General features: G+C 42.4%; 1 non-coding gene across 1 annotated transcript; it reads right to left on the bottom strand.

Moving 5' to 3' along the window:
* Nucleotides 1-1,674: 1,674 nt before the first annotated feature.
* LOC117126966 lies at nucleotides 1,675-1,781 on the bottom strand. The gene has a single exon (XR_004449727.1). It is a non-coding gene; the product is annotated as a small nucleolar RNA R71 (small nucleolar RNA).
* Nucleotides 1,782-7,917: the final 6,136 nt, after the last annotated feature.

Genomic DNA, 7,917 nt, shown 5'->3' with positions numbered 1-7,917 from the left:
ATGCGTGGTGACCGAGCTTGGTTTGTTCGGTTTGAATCTCAAAGGATACTTCTTCGTAAAAACTTCGTATTGGTTATTTTTTACGAAAATTACATCTTTCCTTTTACTATCTCTTGCGGAAATACGATCTCCGAGGATTTTCGGGTGGTAATTCCGTCGTAACCGTTTTTGACCCCAACAACAACGATCGATATTACACCGTGATATACCTTGGATTTGACCCGTTTTCTTCCATGGTATATAGGTGTTTTACTATATATATATATATATATATATATATATATATCTATGTTTTCTACTCTTCTAGGTATGTTTTCAGGTTCAGGTGCATTTCGGAGTAAAGCTATGACTTTGGAGCATTTTGGAGCTTAAAAGACATTTCATCCGAGCTGACCATGTAGAGGTCGACGAGAGGAAGAACAATCGATCGATGCGCATCAGTGCTGTCGATCGACACCAAGATATGCCTCGACAAATGAAGATTAATATCGAACGATGTACACAAGTACCATCGATCGATGTCGAGACAGTGGACACGTGACATTTTGGATCCAGCGGACTTGAAGCCCAAGTCCAAGCCAAATTACGAAAATGCCCTGACGAGTTTTTAACCTAGTAGATTATATACTGCCTAAGTGTTTTGACGGCAGAGAGAGCTTTTTGTTATAGTTTTACTTTGAGAGAGAGAGAGTTTTGGAGAGAAGATCACTTGTGATTGGAACTCTTTGTTTTCATTTCTTTTCATCTATACTATGAATTTCCATTTCTTCACTGTCATGAATTGCTTTGCTATGTCTGAGTAGTTCATTTATTAGATCCAGGGTTCAAATAGGTTTGTGGGATTAGCCCCCAAACTATAGATCTGCCTTGTTGTGATATTCATGATAGATTTGTATTCATTGCTCGTTTTAGCTTTTCTAACTAGAACATGATCATTGGATTGCATACTCAAGCACCCTTGTTATCCCATCCTGACATCTATCTATCATATTAGGACTGCTAGAGAGGGCTAATCACCAATTTAGTATCTTAATAGGGCATATCATACTCGCGCATAGTCCTGGCTAGAACTCGTCGATCGATGTCCCCAATAGGACCGTCGATCGACATTCTTTCGTTGTCAACATACTAACCGTTGAGACACGAGATCTAGCCTGTTAACCAGTGAAACATGCGATAGCTGATCACTGAGTTAAGCGGTTGAGCTCTAACATATCATGCATGCAACAAATAGACGCTCAGGGGTTTGTAATCCCTGATGCTGATACTACAGGAGCTGCTCAACCTGTAGACGAGGACGCTCGATCGAAACCACTGGCCGACTACAATCGCCCAGATGAGTACTATTCCAACAGATCAGCTATTCGACTTCCGGAGATCCAGAAGCAGAATTTCGAGCTGAAACCTCAATACTACACTCTCGTGTTGCAGATACCCTATTCTGGGCTACCGCACGAGCATCCTATGGACCATCTAGAACGGTTCGAGGATTTAATCGCTGCTATTCGGATGGAAGGAGTCCCCGAAGATTACCTGCTGTGCAAGCTCTTCAGATACACGCTGAATGGAGAAGCGATGCACTGGCTTAGACATCAACCCACATGATCCTTAACATCGTGGACCGACATCAAGAATGCTTTCTTACGAAACTTCTTCGATGAGGTGCGCGCTGAAGAACTTCGAAACAGGATTTCCACATTCTCGCAGGAGGCTGGAGAGTCCTTCAAAGATGCGTGGATTAGATTTAGGTTCTTCCAGCGAGACTGTCCACACCACGGATTTAACGAAGTGCAGCTGCTAAGCACTTTCTTCCGAGGTCTCGCCTTACAGTATCAAATGGCTCTTGATACGGCGAGTGAAGGAAACTTCACTACTCGGAATCCGTTCGAAGCTGTGAGACTTATCGAAAACCTTGCTAACAGCAGCATCACCAAAAACACTGACTCTGAACGGAATAAATCTGTAGCCTCTATCGGGAAGGAACAGATGGACGAAGTAAGAGCTAAGTTAGATGTGGTGCACGAGCTTCTTAGGAAGCAAGTCTGTTTAGCTGAAGGAGAAGTAGCAGATACGGAAGGAGAAGAAAATGTTAACTACATATGAGGTACCAGATTCCAGAAATTTGGAAACAAGGGCGGAAACAGAAACTTCTTTGGAAATGGTCAAAGAAGTAACCAGAGTTCACAATTTCAAAAACCCTTCAACAACAGCAAAAGCTACTCGAACTCCTACTACAAGAATCCACCACCCCAGACTCAGGAAAACAAGATCGAAGAAATGCTTGATCGAGTACTGTTGGGACAACAACAAATCACCATGGATTTCAACGGTAAAATAGACTCCGCTTACAACAATCTGAACACTAAAATCGAGACCTTAGGGACTCAGGTGAGAAAACATGAAACACAAGTAATTCAGTCTGGCGAGAATATAAAGAGGCAAGAAGCTTTTGCTAGAGAGGCAGGAGCTAATAAAGGAAACCACCAAGTAAATGCCATCATAGATGATGATTTCTGGCAAGTGGTGAGACATGAAAATCTTGTGGAAGGAGACTTCGAAATCGAAAGCTCCATGAGTCTCGGCGTATCCCAATGGTGTCGACCGATGTCGATGAACTCGCATCGATCGACAGACCATGACGAAGATCGATGGATGGATTACTCCAGTCATCGATCGACATCGTCCGCTAAATCGACTGAATGCAATGTAGTTCGAATTCTAACTCATGAGGAATTCGCAGCTAAGCATCCTCACCCACCCTCCCCTTTCTATGATAAAATCGATCGATCGGTTGACCCAACCATCGATCGACGTCGATCGTCACAACACACCGCCCATCGATCGACAGGCACCTTTGACATACCGAGTGCGGTTACCCTCAATCGATAATGATTATATCAACGCACTCAGACCACCACAGAAACCATTAGCTAGCCCACCCGAACCAAAACCCAACCATTTAAATAGAAAACTGAAGGGAGAAGGTTAAGGAAGAGAAAGGAGAAAATTCCTAAGAACCTTAAGAGGGAAGCTAACGATAAGGAGATGGATGGTTTCACTAAAAGAATCCTTAGAATCCCAATCGAAAAAGCTTTTCATGAAGCTTACTTCACACACCGGTTGTGGATGTTCTTCAGAGAAACAAAGGTAACTGAGGAGGACATTAGGAGAATGTTTCATCAAGTTAGAGAGAAGATGAGACACAGGATCACATTGTCGAAGAAGAGTGATCCTGGGAAGTTTGCAATACCATGCGTAGTCAAGGGTGTTGCATTTCCCCATTCAATGTGTGACACAGGAGCATCAGTTAGTATCCCCCCTAGGATCATGGCAGACCATCTTGGTTTGACCATCGAACCTTCAACAGAATCCTTCACCTTCGTGGATCTTTCAGAAAAACGATCAGGAGGTATCATAAGAGATCTGGAGGTACAGATTGGTAATGCCCTTGTCCCGGTAGATTTTCATGTCCTAGACATCGAGTTTAACTGGAACTCTTCACTTCTGCTTGGAAAATCTTTCCTAGCTACAGTAGGAGCTGTATGTGACATGAACAAAAACAAATTGTGTCTGACGCTGATAGACCTTAACATCCACTACGACCCTATCTAACCTAAGAGAAAAATTATTAATTCTGTGGATTACGGGAAAGAACTTGGCTTCATTGGCGCATGCCATTGTGGAGCAGAGTAAGAATCAGAGTACTTGGAATGGATCGACACCCACACCTTTCCATCGATCGATTCCAATGAGTCAACAATAACCGATGACCGTAACAACACGTCGCTCGATGTTGTTCAGCCGGTTGACCATTTCGCTCCACCTAATCATTGTTAACCACACTTTGCCTTCCAACCTCCAAGCAAGAGAGGACGTGATGATTATTCCATAGGCAGTTGGGCAGACAGTGGTTTCCGTGAAAGTTTTTCAGTTGACACTGTAATTACTTCACCTAACGAGGAACATACAGAGGAATACAATGAGTATTATTGGAAGGAACGTGCAATACAAATGTCTTTGCAGGATAAAAGATTTGAAACACATATGTTCACCACCACGTTTCCAACATCGTTCGACGAAGTGCACTCCACATTGGTCGATACCCACCCTCGTCCAGCAAAACAACCGTTCACATCGATCGACACCCATAAAGGAAAATCGATCGATATTCGCGTCGCAACAAAAATCCAGGAGCAAGAGAATATTCCCTCTCCAACTAGGTTTATAGATACCTATTTAAAACGTTTTGCACCCCTGAAACCACCTCCACACACCAGAGCAGACACACAAGCAGAAAAGATGAACACTCTTCCGTCTACATCAACAGGAAAATCCATGAAGAGCAATCATCTCAAGAACACAAGTTTTGCAGAAATTATTCTGTCCTCGATCGATGCATCTGTATCAACATTGATCGATACTACTCTTAAACCTAATCTTTCTATTTCAAAATTGAATGATAATGCAAACATTGATTACGGTTTTCTAACACCTGATGAATTTGGTATTTTCAGGGACCCAGATGGCAACACACGTGCAATAGATGGAAGGATCTTACAAGTGTCCAGAGAGGACATATCAGATATCCTTCAAGTGGCCAATGGACCTGACAACCTATTCTCACAGCAACGTGGCACTCCAGACATCATTCAAACCGATCCAAACAAACACGTAGGAGTTGCCGCAACAGAAATCAATCCAAATCTATCAGGCGAACCAAAAGGTCAAGCATCGATCGACGGGACAACTCAGACATCGATCGACGGGATAACTCAGACATCGATCGACAGGATAACACCAACGTCGACCGTTAAGGATGACCCGACGTCGATCGACAGACGTTATGAATTTGGAAACCGTGCTTTTGACATGTACGGAGCCAGAAAGTTCACTTGGGAACGAAGGGACGAGTATGGAGTCTACAGAGATGAGTGTGGACACGCACGAGGCGTAGCTGGTGAGATGATACCTGTCACAAAGGACGACATCAGGAAATTACTGGAAAGAACATCTCTTTTTGAAGAGAGCCACATCTGTCTTCCAGAACATGCCACTTCCTTCACACTCACAAGACGGGCACCAAAACTCTACACCAAAGATGAAATCAACGAGATAGTGACTGGTATTTGTGGAGCTCAGGAAAAACTGGGAGAGGAGCTCAAATCATTGGTAGAAGATACACATCAACCTTTAGATAGAGGCTACAATGAGCTTTTCAGAAGTATGGTAGAAATGAGGACATAAATTGAGAGTTTACGACAGCAACTTGAGAAGGAAGCCACGACTTCAGCATCGATCGACGCACCACATGCACCATCGATCGACGTCAGTCTTCCGACAGCCCAGATCCCTGCAGAACCGCAATGTTCAGCAGAACACAAGGATGAATGGGAAATCTCATACATCAACACGGGGATAAACGACGTGTACTACCCTCTCAACAACAATGTGGACTGGCTGAGCACTAAAATCGAGCTACTACAGCAAGATTTGGACACCATTCGCAAGAAGGACCAACAACCTGCCACATCGATCGACGTGTGTACCATCACATCGCTCGACGCTAAGATCTCAGCCATGGATGATAGGCTGCAGACTTACGAGGACATGCATGACCACTTCGTATCACCAGTCATGCTACATTTAAAGAAATTGTCTAGTTAAATACTTCATGCCCAAAGGGATATTGATAAAATCACTAATCAAAATTTTTTGCAGGCAAACTCATCTTCGATCGACAGGCTACGAGGGCCATGGATCGATGGCAAGAATCCTGTGGAGTTACTTCCCTACACAGCAGCAGAGGTTGACAAGATCACATCCAAGATCTACACTGCCATAGGCACCATGGAGGAACGACTTGACAAACGCTGCGATGATATCTATTTTCCATTCGACAACAAAATTAGTGGACTACACCAGCCGGCGAGCAGCTGATACACGAGGAACTGACAGAACTTTCAGCATACGCCTATGACAACATAGGCTGGCACCAGGTCAGCATTGACAACGTTCAGGATAGGCTACAAAACATCTCCAATGCACTTAAGATGATGGATGACAAATGGACAAGAAATGATGAGGCCACAAGAAGTTTCATTGCATCTTGGTCCAGAATGTGCAGAGATGACGTGGATGCTTGTTTCCCAACAAGCAGCTGTTTATCCACCAAATAGCCAATCACTACCACAGTCAAGCTAAATGACTATAACCAAGCGCTGAGTGGGAGGCAACCCACTATTAGGTATTTTATTTTGGTTTTATTAGCTAGCAGTTATTTACTTTCGTTTTATTTCTTTCAGATTTAGGAGACCCAAGTAGGAGGACCTGATTATCGACCGCCGACGAGACGTCGACATCGCTCGACATAGACAAACACACGACGATCGATGCAACACTTTCCCATCGATCGATATCTAATCCGGTCAGATGTATCTTCCTTACTTGTTACATTTCGTACATCATGAATTATTCTATCATAACTCCGGCTGAGTTACACTGGGACAGTGTAATTTAAGTCTGGGGGGAGATTTACTGATATAATTTATTTTATTCTTATATAAAAGGAATTTTAATAAATTATGCTTAGCAATTAAAAATGGGACTATAATCTTATATTGATTTAAACTTGAATATCGAACCAATCTTTAGCACCATTTTAGATTTACTAATTGCAGATAGCACTATAGATGCTAAAGTAGATCAACCTATCAACTACACACTTGCCTTGACCGTATGAAGTAACCAAATCTGATTTCCAACACTGAACCTGACATAACCGCTTGTCTTGGGGCTTGGTATACATGGGATCGGATTCTTCAGACAGGTCTGGAAGGTAACGCCTTGTGTAGATTATTTATCACATTTTCTCTCTCTAAATTTCGACCCTAGAATAGTTAGTGATTTATATTTCAAAAAAAAAAAAGATATATTGTTTACTTAGGATGAGTCTGAACTGGACTTGGTGGCTAAAACCATTAAGGCTTGATTCATAAAGACTCCAATAAAAAAGTTCGAAACGGGACTTGGAGGCGGCAATCTTCAAGGCTCGCTTTCGCAAAGAACTCTTGGATATAGGTCAAAAAGAAGCGAACAGAGCTTGGTGGCAACCACCATTAAGTTTTGATTCATGGAAGCCGGTCTAATCTTGGTCACTGATCCTGCAATGGAAGCAGACTTTGGCTCAAGAGAGAAAATTAGAGAGAGAGAAATTAGGAACTAACTTTTACCTGCAACTCCAGATACTTGTCTGAAATCCTTGCATCCTATGATCGATACTCCCAAGGTAAAGCATTCACTTTATATTTATGCTAAGAAATGAAGTCAGTAGAGGAGATGTCAGACGTGAATTGATGAGTTGTGTTATGTTAGAAATGGTTGCTAAGCTAGGATATTGCATTGTGTGCTTCTGTGATTAGGACTTTTTAGATGTGGTTGCAAAATTATTGAGGAAAAGATTTCTATGCTTTAAAATCTGTAGTCCCTAATATTTTCAAACCTCTTTCAGAGAGACTGCCTATATGTTTTGCTTGAGGACAAGCAAAAGGGTAAGTCTGGGGGAGTTGATATACCTTGGATTTGATCCATTTTCATCCATGGTATATAGGTTTTTTACTATATATATATATCTATGTTTTCTACTCTTCTAGGTATGTTTTCAGGTTCAAGTGCATTTTGGAGTAAAGCTATGACTTTCGAGCGTTTTGGAGCTTAAAAGACATTTCATCCGAGCTGACCATGTAGAGGTCGACGAGAGGAAGAACAATCAATCGATGCACATCGAGTGCTGTCGATCGACACCATGAGATGCCTCGACAAATGAAGATTAATATCGATCGATATACACAAGTACCATCGATCGATGTCGAGACATTGGACATGCGACATTTTGGATCCAGCAGACTTGAAGCCCAAGTC

Source organism: Brassica rapa, chromosome A07 (assembly GCF_000309985.2).
Source record: "Brassica rapa cultivar Chiifu-401-42 chromosome A07, CAAS_Brap_v3.01, whole genome shotgun sequence".
Lineage (NCBI taxonomy): Eukaryota > Viridiplantae > Streptophyta > Magnoliopsida > Brassicales > Brassicaceae > Brassica > Brassica rapa.
This window is presented reverse-complemented; position numbering and strand designations above follow the sequence as displayed.